We start from the raw sequence: 11,656 nt of genomic DNA, 5'->3' as shown, positions 1-11,656 counted from the left end.
TTAAATCAGAGGTGAGTAGAACCATTCGTGCAAAAGAAAGTTACTTTTCACCAGCAGTTTGGCAGAGTTCATTTAGATGTTCTCAACAAAGTTTACATGCTGCATCAATGTCAGTACTTGGAAAAGGAAAGAACGGCATATATATTTGAGTTGTTTTCTTCTATTGCTTCTTTCTTTCAAACAACTGAGCCCAAATTGAATTGTTCATCCCCTAGGACCCGATCTGAGCTTGAAAAATATTCAGAAAAATCAAATTCCTCCACCTCGCCATTCATGCCATCTACAGTATTAGGATCGTCCCTGGAAGCTTTAGAAAGCAACGTGTTCACCTCCCTCAGGTCCTATTCACAGAAGTCGCTCATCTATTGATTCCTGATATTGCTGGTCTTAGCAAGATAAGGCCCCTAATCCATCTGCTGAATGTTACTCCGCCAGAGATGAAATAGCCTTAATGCCAACAAAGATTACTGTGATGTTAGACTGGAGAAGATTGTGTTGTTGGCATTACAGCGGCTCCAGGAGTACTTGCCATCTCCTATTAACGCCACAGTGAAGCCAAACATTGACTCTACCTCTCATTCTGCTCAGGAATCTGGGGAGAGAGGAATCATATTTGTGTTCTTGACACTGATAGAAGGACTTAGTTTCATAATAAAATACAATGATTTTCTTTTAACTGACCTCTCCCTCTTGTAAGTAATGTATTTCCTTGTTCCTAAAATCCTATCAATTAGAAGATGAACTATCAGTGAATGATAGCTTTTCAGAGGAAAAAACATTACATTAAACACACAAATCAATGTGAGAATCATGCTAGGACCAGAGAACATTTTAATGTGTAAAATATGAATCTTGGAATAGAGGTGTGTTTGTGCATGTATGTCTGTATCACCATCCATTTATCTATCTAACTCATCTACATATATATAGATGCATCCCAGATACAAATAAACTGAGTTTAAATACACATAAATATACTGAACACATATAATACAAACAAACAGCATGAAAAGGAAAGGTCATGAGAAAATTTTGTATTTCTGTCTATGGGAACACACATATTCCACTTCATTTTTACTCAGTCCAGACTGATGTCACATAGAGACCATAGCAACTGGGGAATTGAATTGTGACACAGACTATGCTCTGAATAGGAAGAAGATGGAAAGCCATCTGCTCACAACACTAATTAGTGCTACTAATTATTAAGAGAGGATTATTATATTTTGTTTCTACAAAAAAGGTGACAAAGGAAATCCCTTAAACAGAGTAGAGGCAAAATAAAAGAATAGGAAATTTTACAAATCTCTCCTTCCACTAGAAAAATGAAAGATCTAGAAAAGAAACTGGAATTAACTAAGTGGTAACTATGGAACCAGAATGGACATTTAGAACAACTACAGGAGTGCTAGAAGATGCAAGAGGCTGCTGAGAGCTGAGCTTTTGTAAGTGAAAACACAAGCCAATGTCTAGTACCCTCTGCTCAGCCCCATGACAGCAGCTGCAGAAACAGCAGCCATCACAATGCAGCCCGGATTCCAAGAGCAGTGGGCTGGGGCCAGGGCTGGCAGAGAAAACATCTTCCTGTAAAAGTTGGGGTTGAGGGTCAAGGTTGCTCTGTGGGATCCATGACAGACAAGCATGGAGGCTGGCCTCAGTTTTGACATCTGGGTAGCAGGGCTTCCAGTCTTCCACCAGCATTCACCAGCACCTGAAGAGCTCATGTTTTTCCTTTTCTTTTCTTTTCTTTTTGTGTGTGTGAGCATTTCCTGGTCTGGCAGATCCCTGAGGGCAATGCACAGACTCTGGCCTTGGTTTCTGCTCTCCCTGAAGCAGCAGCAGCAGCAGCATCTAGCCTCAGACCAACATCTACCAGGATTTAAAGACCCAGTGCACTTTTTCACTTTTCTTCTTTCTCTTTCTTAAGTTGTTTGGTCTAGTGGATCCCTAAGGGCCCAGCCAAAGCACTAGCCTTTGTGTCTCCCAAAAAGCAGTGTTTTCTGGCCATATACTAGCATCTACAGTGACAAAAAAAAGCAAATATACCTCTTTATTTTTATCATTTTTTTAGTAGGTTGGTTTTTATTTTCTCTGTTCTATACTTTTCAGTCTGGCAGATCCCTGAGGGACAAGCAGGGATGCTAGCCTAGATTTCAGCCTCAAAACCAGCAACTTACTGCTTCTCACTGGCATATAAAAAGAGACTTGGTGAAGCAGTGCATTTCATTTTTTTCCCTTGTTTTTTTCTTTTGTTTTGCATGAGTATTTTGTATATTTGTTCGTTTTTTTTCTTTTATTTTTTTCTCTCTTTCCTTCCTTTTTTTTTTTTTTTTGGTTTTTTTGTTTGTTTCTTTTGCTTTGCTTTGTTTTTTGTTCTTTTGTTGCTGTTGTTGTTGTTTGTTCTTTTTTTCCTTCTTAGTAGGATGAACTAAAGAGTGGGAGAATTGATTTCCAAAGTGACCACAAAATAAATACTCATATTGTCCAGTTCCCCACAAAAAGAATGACAAAACATACAAGAAAACAGGAGAGTATGGCCTCATCATAGGAAAAAAATTAGACAGAAAATATTCCAAAGGAAGCACAGTCTCTGGAATTACTAACCAAAAATCTTAGAACAACTCATGATCATAAGTAGGATCAATGAACTAAAGGAAAATATGGAAAAACAACTAATAAGAAATCAGAAAAACAATATATGAAGAAAAGGATAATTCAATAGTTAGACAGAGATTATAAGGAAAAACCAAACAGAAGTTCCGGAACACAAAAGTACAATAGCTGAAGTCAAAAATTTAATAGAGAGGCTCAAGAGAATAGCAGAGGAAGCAGAAAAAAGCATCAGTGAACTTGAAAAAAAAAAAAAAAAAAACAAGACAAATGAAATTGTCCAGGTTAAGGAACAGAAAGAAAAAGGAATGAAAAAAAAAATGATCAGAGCCTCAGCAATCTATGGGACACCATCAAGAGTACCAATATACATGTTTTTAGTCTGCTAAAGCTGCCAGAATGCTATATATCAGAAATGGATTGGCTTTTACAATGGGAATTTATTAGCTTACAGATTTACATTTCTAAGGCCATAGAAGTGTCCAAATTAAGGCATCAACAGGATGACACCTTCTCTGAAGAAAGGCTACCAGCATCTGGGACACCTCTGTCACATGGCCTGTGTCTGCTGGTCCTTCTCTCCAGGTTTCATTGCTTTCAGCTTCTGGCTTCAGTGATTTCCTCTCTCAGCTCCTCTGGGTATTTTTTCTCTCTCTGCTTTTTCTGTCCATTATCCTTTCATAAAGGACTTCAGTAAAGGGATTAAGATCCACCTTGAATGGGGTGGGTAACATCTCAAATTGAAGTAACTTAATCAAAGATCCCATGACCAACAGGTCTGTACCCAGAGGAACAGGTTAAAAGAGGATGGCCCTTTCTGGGGTACATAACAGCTTCAAACTAGGACAATACACAACATAAGAGAACCAGGAGATGAGAGAGATAAAGAGCCAGAAAAAGATTTTTGAAAAATAATGGCTGAAAACTTCCCATATTGGATGAAACATATAAATATACAAAATCCAAGATGCTCAATGAATGCCAATCAAGGTGAACCCAAACAGATCTACACTGAGACACATTATGATCAAACTGTCCAAGGCCAAGCCCAAAGACAGAATCTTAAAAACAGCAAAAGAAGTGACATGCCATTTATAAGGGATCCTTAATAAGACTAACAACTGAATTTGCCATCCAAACTATGAAGACCAAAATATTGTTACTGGGCACACAATGCATAAAAATGTGCAATGCATAAAAATGTAACTTGTGACATGAACAACATAAAAAAGGAGGGATGGAGGGGTAGAGGTACTGTGTATGTGTAGAGTATTGACGTCAAGTTGGAATTAACACAAGCCAAATTGCAATAGATACTAGCAAGTCAAATCCTAGCAAATGGTATATTAAGAAGAGTATACCATAACAAAGTAGAATTCATCCCATGAATGCTAAGGTAGTTCAACACAAAAATTTGATCAATGTAATACATGGCATAAAAAGAATGAAGGGAAAAAATCAAATGATTACTCAGTAGATGCAGGAAGACATTTAAAAAAATCCAGCACCCTTTCTTCATGAAAACACCCAGAAAAGTAGGAATAGAGGAAATGTTTCTTGAGATGATAAAGGCCATTTATGAAAAACCCATAGCTTATACTTACACAATGGTGAAAAACCTAAAGCTTTCCCCCTAAGATCAGAAATGCAACTGGGATGCCTGCTTTCACCACTGTTATTCAGTATTATACTAGAAGTTCTTGCCAGAGAAATTAAGCTAGAAAAAGAAATAAAAGGTATCCAGATTAAAAAGGGAGAAGTAAAATATTCTCTACTTGCAAAGACATGATTTTATATCTAGAAAGCCACAAGAAAACTATTAGAGTTAATAAATGAATTCAGCAAAGTGGAAGGGACACAAAATCAATGCACAAAATATAACTGTGTTCCTATACACTAGCAATGTACAATCTGAAATGGAAATTAAGAAAACAATTCCATTTATAATAGTATCTAAAAGAATAATATATCTAGGAATAAATTTAATTAAGGATACAAAAAACTTATACACTGAAAACTACAAAACATGCTGAAAAGAATTAAAGATCTAAATAAATGGCAAGATATTCCATATTCATTGATTAGAAGTTAACATTATTAATATGTCAATTTTACCCAAAGCAATATAGAAATTCAATGCAGTTCCCTATTAAAATTCCAGCTTTTTTTTTTTTTTTTTTTTTTTTTCAGAAATGGAAAATTGATACTCAAATTTATATGGAATTGCAAGGGAACCCAAATAGTCAAACAATTTTGAAGAAAAGAAGAGCAGGTTTGGAGGACTCATACTTCCCATTGCAATTGTATTACAAAGTGACAGTAATCAAAACAGTGTGGTACTGGCACAAAGGTAGACAAATAGATCAATGGAAATGAATTGAAAGTCCAGAAATGGACCCACACATCTATGGCCAATTGATTTTTGACAAAGATGCTAAGTTTATACAAAGAATAATCTCTTCAACAAATAGCATTGGGAAATGGAAAACTGCTTAAGATGCAAAAGAATGAAGTTAGACCCCTACCTCACACCACCTACAAAAATCAACTCAAAATTAATCGAAGACCTAAGTATAAGAGCTAATAGTATAAAACACTTAGAAGATAACATGGGGACAAATCTTCATGACTTGGGATTCAGCAATGGATTCTTAGATATGACACCAAAAGCACAAGCAACCAAAGAAACAATAGATAAATTTGATTTTATCAAAATTTAAAACTTTTGTGCATCAAAGGAAAATATCAAGAAAGTGCAAAGATGACCTACATATTGTCAGAAAAATAGTTTTAAAGGGGAGTGTTTCTTTGGAAAAATAGAAAAGAGTAAAAAATAAAAAAGAAATTGTGTAGAGCACTGTGTTCAGATGCCATGAGAATATCAATAGAACTGAAAGGGGCATGCAAAGGACATCAGAGGGTTTGCTCTCAGATAATCATTTTCTTTTGGGATTTAATGGAGAAGAAGGCAACACATGCCACTGGAAAATTATAGAATTGATCCTTAATAACAGACATAAACAAGAAGAAAGAGTGAATACCTGGGCACAGAGGGTTTGTGGTGAATGAGGAAGTCATTATCATAACAAAAGGAGGAAAGTTCTACATTACCAATGAAAGTGTAGAGCATTAAGACAGGAAATTACATCAAGTCCTTAGTCTTCACAGTAACCCTTGTTGGATGAATATTTATGGATGAAGATTTATGTTAATAATTTATTGAGCTAATTTCCAGATTCATAAAAGAAATAATGTTAGCAAAATAAAGCAGGTCAGCAGTTTATCTGAGGGGCTTTAGCGTATTCCTAATTGTAATTAGCATTTTATGTTTGTTTGTTTTTTAACTAATAAATTTAATGGCATCACTACTAAGAAAATAAGGAAAATTGTCCCAAATTATGACTCAAGCATTCTATTGGTGGTGTTGCTTACCACACATAGGATAGAAAACAGCCACATGGTTTATTCAGTATTTAGCTGATGTGGTGCTTTAAAAGCTTAACAATGACAGTATTATCATTTTTTCTTTCTTTAGTGATACAAATCTAAATCCCCAACCCTCCCACTCCCTACCCCCACCTCCATCCAGATTCCAGTAACCTAAATTGACAGTCTGCAGGGTCCAAATGCCCAGTTTTTCAAACTTCTTCATAATACTTTTGTTCTGAAATAAAAGAATGTAGAAATTCAGATAAATTCGTTAAAGGGGTCTGGGAGGGAGTGGGTCAACATTGGGAACAGATATTTTTCCTACTTGGTATAATGTGTAGTGAAACCTCAGAACAAGCAATACTATGGCAGATCCAGATGTTTTAGATACATCAAAAAAAAAATCATATAAAGGAACTTCTCTCAAGGTCTGGACAGGAAATATCTAATGCAGGAAGCAAGACACAAACGAAATGGGTGCACCAGGCCAAGGTAGAAGTGAGAACACCCAGCAAAAGGACCTGGGACCTAACCACAGCAGGGAAACATTTGAGATAATACCCTTCATATTGCATATTGTGTCTCCCAAATTCTTGGGCCTCCTCAAGGCCATATTATGTCACATATAATTTATGTAATATAATCATATAAAAGGTAAATAAGATACCCATTACTATCAAAAGAAGTTTGCATTACGGCTATGTGGATAAAAGAGATACACAATCAAGATAATCCATTAAAGGGAAAGATGAAGTCTAAGGAAGTTCACCTGAGGGAAAGATAACACTCTGTGGGAAAGATGAGGCATATCTTCATGGGATGAAACTTAAAGAGCATGAGAAACTGAGAAAGGAGAAAATAAGAGGCAAAAGGAGCAGCCTAAAAGCTTCCACAGGAACAGACACACAGAGCATGTCCTTGAATGGTGCATAAAAACATGTGTACACAGCTAGTGGGGCCTGAGATGGGACTGTAGTAGTCTTTAGTAACTGCAAATATTCTTGTGTGGCCAGGAACAGAAGCAATATTTTAGCAGCTAATGTCAATACTATCCATACTATTGAATACCTTCTGTACTATTGAATTCTTGATAACAATAAATTGTCCTGAAGAGTCAAAGTAATGAACCAGTTGAAAATAAGAAAATATTTACTATAGAGGTAACTTTCTTTTGAATAATTCTGATTAGGATCAACACTCTTACTTGATTTTATTATTTACTTTTAACTCATGTTCCCTCTACGGAAATTGCACCTAAAACCCTAGGCTAAAAAGAGCTATATTTGGCACTTGTATATTCATGACAGCTTCTAGCAGAGAAACTTCAGGGAATTAGGAAAAGCTTCTTCCTTTACACTGAAAAGGAAAAATGTACCCTTTTAAAGAAAACCTTTAAAATTCATTGATGATACTTATCAACAACAAAACTGGTGAAAAATGAGGGATAATGGAGGCCTAAATGAGAGGGTTTTTGCCTAATTGAACCTTTGTTTTTCTTCTTAAAAATCTTGTCTTTTTAAAAAATGAATTTAACGAATGGAATGGGTTCACAAAGGGGGTATTATGTATTAAAGAATTGCTATGTAAATCACCTTCTGCATGAGGTCCTTTAAGTTAAATCTATGCTCCTATGGAGTCCTTAAGGTTGTCAATGAAATCTATAGAGAGAGATAAAATTAGATTGATTTTGGGAGGTAGAGAGTGCAAGAATTAAGAGTATTGGCATGGGAGTTAGAGAAGCCAGAGTTTATAGCCAACAGTGGTACACATGGTTTATATCGAAGCAAGTAACTGTATTTCTCCAAGCCTCAGACTCCTCACCTCTAACATTGGAATAATGAATTCCCTTTCATGGAGTTGTTTGAGGAATACATGAGCATGCTTATAAATATATTCAAATGCCCCTAGAAAACTGCTTGGCCTTTAATAGGAGGTACTTGCTGAAAAGCCACTCTTCAAACAGAGTGCCAGGAGACAATTTTCCATGGGTGCCCTGCATTTCTGCATGTCATCAAGGAGCAGCACTGACTGCCCTTCTCTTCTAGACTTTCAAGGATGTTTATAGGATGAGAGCTTGGAAGATAGAGCTACTCCAGAGCAGAGGGCAGGTTTGCACAAGACCACCCATTAGGTGTGCAGGCTTCACCAGGCCCTTGTTGCATGAAACTATAGGACTTGGGTCTCAGGGAGTGGCACTAGAAAACGATGACACTCTGGCTACTGCTTTTGCTGTATTGCTGTAAGACCTATCACAAGTTCTTTGTATCTGACCCAGGAGTCTCGTCTTTTCTGCAAGCTTCCATGAAACTGGTGAAAGGGTAACTTGTCAGCCGGTAAGTAGGACAAAATCTCAGAACCTTCACAGTTCTTACTATAGAACACTCAAAATTCAGTCTGTCTCCCAAATATTTCCCCACGGCTTTAGTATGTGGTTGATAATTACCAGTGCCACAGCCAATCCTTTGATCAAAGAGGACTCCTATAAATTTGTTAATACATTATCTCTAAGAGCTACCACAATGAGTCATTAATGTCTAGAGAAAATTACCTTATTATTTAGTTTGCAAAACCTTTAGAAAATTCCAGCTGTAATGAAAAATAGGAGGGTCAGTTTGGAAAGGAGATCTAGTGCTGCTAAGCCCCTTTGCTGGAGAGACTTCATCCTAGCACGTCTAGGTGGTGGTGAACAGAAGAAGGGAGATGAGCAGAGGATATACTGCTACTTTTTCTTGTGTTTCATTGCACCCTTTAGAAATAAAACATGAAATAAATTTTAACTTTTACATGTAAAATCATATAAAAATGGTAGTGTTGTCAGTACCTTCATTTATTAGTTAAATGCTTTGCATTTGTAAAATGTGTCATGGTAATTTGTATCATCTCTTCCTCCTCCACACCAGTGTGCAAACTCCACTAACAGGAACCATATCTTATTCCTTTTGCATCCTTCCTATCCAATCCCTGATGATTACCTCCAGTTTCTCTCCTTCTGAGTCCTATCACAGAACCCTGCACATACATCAAAGGTGCTCTGCAAATATTGTGTGACTTGTACACTGTTCTAAAACAAACAAACAAACAAACAGGAAAACACAAAACACACACACACACACACACACACACACACACACACACACAAAGTTCACTGTGGTGTCAAACATGCCAGGAAATCGGACCTTCACAAACAGTATAAAAACTGAACCATATAATCCCAAGCTATGTGCAGCATTTAAAAATCTTAACCATAGTATTCACGATGTTGAAATATTTCATTCAACGAACATTTTATTATTTGACTACTTGACACTTTTTAACAACCTTTCTAAACTAGTCCCTGTGAAGAAAAACATTTCATTTTCTTTTGCTATTTTATTAGGCAGCAATTATTTAGTCTTTTTCTTTTTGGCTTAACCATGTGGTAGAATGATCCTCATTCTTTCATTATAGAGAAATTGAAGAGTCAACATATAGAAATCCAAACTGACAAAATTGTGAGATTAGATGGTTGCTATTCAAATAAATAAGATAATGCATATAAAGCTTTTAGCATGAGGTAGGGACTCTATAAATAGCTGCAATTACTAGTCTGCAAAAAAAGTAAATCCCAAGGTCCTCTTTATGTTGAGTTAAAATACATGTTAAAAATTCCATTTATAAAAATTAAATAATCAAAAAAGTTTTCCATTAACCTATCAAATATTTAATGTAGGCTATACTTAAATTTTGAGGGCATGTGAATTCATGAAGGCAAAGATTTTATAAATTAAACACAGTGAAGATTTGGGGGGATATTCAAAATATGCTCTATGTAATCATACAGAATTAAATGTGCATATCCCTTAAAATATAGAGGAAATGAAACATGGCCTGCCCAAAGTTACACAGACTGAGGAAGATTCACACCAACACAAAGTTGCTGGCTTCCTGCCCCTCATGAAGCATCCCAGACTACATTGGGTATTTTGGCCCTGATTGTGCACACTTTGATTTCTGTCAAAACTGATTTTCCAGCCTCTCCACCAACTTGTGCCAAGCATTACATGCACATCTCAAGCGAAAGACAGTCCCCCAGTAAGCAAAGCCAGAAAGTACAAATCTTGCTTGCTTTAATTGCATTCATAACTTCTCAAACCAACATCCTAACAACAAAAAAGAAATTTATTGTTTTTCTGCATAACATAAGAATTTTTTTAAAACCCTTCAGAGATTTCCTTTAAGATCACACTGAGTTTGGTCTGTGGCTGCCATACAAGTTCGTTGTGTTCCTGAAAGTTCACCTTTCCCTGCAGTCTCAAAGTGTGCTGCAGAAGAATTTAAAATTCCTGCAGCAACAAGTGCAATTATTACCCATGATGTAATAAGAATAAATCCTGCATAGGTTGCTGGAAATATTTTCCTAAAGCATGGTTCAGAACTCAAATTATTCCTAGAGATCAAGATGGAATTTGTTTAATGTCTGCTACTTGGAACACACCAAGTTCCTGTTAGAATAAATACTGCATTTTTTTTTTTGTACAATTGAAATCAGACTATTTAAAATACTATGAAAACTCCAATAGTCAATGAAGTAATGAATGACTCTTGTCATCTTCTGAATCACGTGATTCATGCTCTCAACGTGAAGAGGGAGTGCTTATGAAATAGGATCACCACTGCCCCCGTGGATCACATGGTCTTTCACTGCCACCCCACAGCACAAACAGGTAGTTCATTTGGGGTAAATGGAGAATCTGATTGTGTTTAATAACTGAAGGATGACTCTGATAAATCTTTCTAAAAACTTTTGGAAAATTAAAATTTACTGACTCAATTATTTACCTGTGAGTTATTATTTTTTTTAATTATGGTTCATAGGTGGCAGTTTGCTGGATAGCATCTGACTTGCAGCACTCATAAATAGTTGAATTCTTAATTATGTATAGTTGATGGAGGCAATAGATACACCAATGAATATTTAACTAGTTTAATTTTTATTGTTTAATCTTAACTTAATTTTTATTGTTTAAAATTTAAAAAAATTTTTTTTGTTTCAAACTTCATGTATGCATATAAATTTCAATTCAATATCAAAGTGCCAAAAAATGCCTTAGGAGTATAAATTGATACGTCACACCAAATGGCTTTAACTATGATATTACAGAATCTGCTACCCTCTGTGGTGAGGACTGACAACAGATCAGAAGCATCCTTTGCTGAAGTATGTATTTATCAATCTCTTTTAGTATTACCTTTCAAAAAAGAATCCTGGAGAAACAATTGTATTTCTCAGGACAATAATTCTAAATAGCTTTCAGGAAAAGAGTATTATTGAAAAGAAAATCTGAAGTCCACAACAAAGCTCAAAGAAATGCTAACTGGAAATGCTGACTTGTCTACTTATTGAAGAGCTAGTATTTTAGAAAGCGTTAAGATTATTCACTTATTCAAGTGAATAAGAAGCCAGGAAAGGGAAGATGGGGAAGTCCTGGTGACCAAGCTAGTAAGAATAAAAGCAACAAAGGACAACAGTGAAGGGCAACAGCAAGCTGTAGCGAAGTGTCACAGAAAAAGCCAACTGGATAGGCAAAACTGCAGAGGTATGTTGGGGAGCACTGAGGGGGGGAAAGAAAATACTTGG

General features: G+C 36.0%; 1 pseudogene; it reads left to right on the top strand.

Annotated features, from left to right (window-relative positions):
* Window positions 1-6,512: 6,512 nt before the first annotated feature.
* On the top strand, window positions 6,513-10,527 carry LOC119535360 (annotated as a pseudogene).
* The last annotated feature ends 1,129 nt before the right edge of the window (window positions 10,528-11,656 follow it).

Source organism: Choloepus didactylus, chromosome 5, assembly GCF_015220235.1.
Source record: "Choloepus didactylus isolate mChoDid1 chromosome 5, mChoDid1.pri, whole genome shotgun sequence".
Classification (NCBI taxonomy): Eukaryota; Metazoa; Chordata; class Mammalia; order Pilosa; family Megalonychidae; genus Choloepus; species Choloepus didactylus.
This window is presented reverse-complemented; position numbering and strand designations above follow the sequence as displayed.